Source organism: Frankliniella occidentalis, unplaced genomic scaffold (genome assembly GCF_000697945.3).
Source record: "Frankliniella occidentalis isolate FOCC.00 unplaced genomic scaffold, Focc_3.1 Scaffold57, whole genome shotgun sequence".
NCBI classification, from domain to species: domain Eukaryota; kingdom Metazoa; phylum Arthropoda; class Insecta; order Thysanoptera; family Thripidae; genus Frankliniella; species Frankliniella occidentalis.
Window position 1 is genome coordinate 307,324 of NW_026267187.1, and position 1,521 is coordinate 308,844.

A 1,521-nucleotide genomic window follows, 5' to 3' on the forward strand; every position below is an offset into this window, starting at 1 on the left:
ATTCTGAATAATAGACGACGCCTCAGCTATATCCTCGATAAGAGTCAAACTAAAAATTTAATCATGAGCAATTCAATGTGCGAGTCAATAAAAAAAAAATCAGGTAAGCGAGCAGTTAGTTGTATTCTTAAGCCCCAAGCGACACAGAAAATTTTGTAAGTGCTATTTTACCACCTTGGCAGGTAGTGAAAACTGCAATGCATTGGAAAGGTGGTCATCAGACTATAAACCCTAAGCTTAATAGTAATTTTTAAAGAAATGAGGAAGGGCACACTTGACTTTGATGTCTCCAGATTACAGCCACAATCATAACCTTGACTGTCGAATATTGAAATAGTTTGTGCGTCTTGCCTTACACCACCAGGAACAATCTGAAACAGAAGGGCCAAGTTAGAATGTATGTAAAGCAAACCCATACCAGTCAAGTTGTTATACTTTAGAAAAATACATAGAACTCACCACATTGGATAAAAGCAGTCATATTGGTGCATCCAGTCGATCAGCGAATTAAAATGGTAATGTACCTAATGAAACAAAAATACAGTTTTTAAACTATAACCCAAATCACCTCCGCTTGCAATGTTACGTGAAGCCTGTGTCAACTAGTACCAAACAGGCTAGTCGACATGTCGATAAAAGGGAATGAACTCACCACTCAAAGAGCTTCTCAATAGCTTGCGTAACTTCCTTTTGTGATGATTTCCTTTCTCCAGACTGGCTACAATTAAAGCCGATAAGACGACCACTTCACATCTGGAAAGAAATAAGAGAGATGAGTTTGACCAATTGGGTAAGACTTAATTTCAAAGACGTTGAGGAGGGTGAATTAGTAACGTACATACCTCTTTCATGCTGGTCCAGAGAAGGTTGCAATAACAGCGTCACTTATTCTTGCTTCCCCTCTTCACTCTAAAGGCTGGATCTTAACACAAAGCCTGATCAGTGATGAGCACCTGTCTGATAGAGAGGACATTTCTTGGCAAAATTGAAGTACTTCATAACAAATACTCATGCACATTTACAGATATTGAACTGTCGAGAGCTGAACATACCGCTCCAACCCAGGAGTCTGCGATTTAGACCGTGACAAAGTGGAGCTGTTCAGTCAGATGTCAGCCCACCCCCACCCCTCTCCTCCACCTCCTTCAGAATGAAAGGGAGCTTCTGTTGTATATATGTTAGAAGGCTGTGACCGAAGGTGTAATGTTGGCCAACATAACTAGAATAAAGCAGTCTTTTTCTCCCAGATGCCCTCAACGATTCTGTCTCGAAGGAGGCCGTCTTCTAATTCTCCTCCGCCAAATCCACAATCTTTGATTCTTTTCTTTGCTTCTGTTAAAAAATGGTCGAACGTCTCTCCTTCCTGTTGCCTTGTTTTGTTAAATATGAATCTGATGTACGTTTCATTCTTTTCCGGTGCTGCATAACTTTCAAACTTCTCAACTAGCTTGCTATAGCTGAATTCATCTTCATCTGACAGATCAAAAGTATTAGCTACGTTGATCGCCTCTTCTCCTGCTA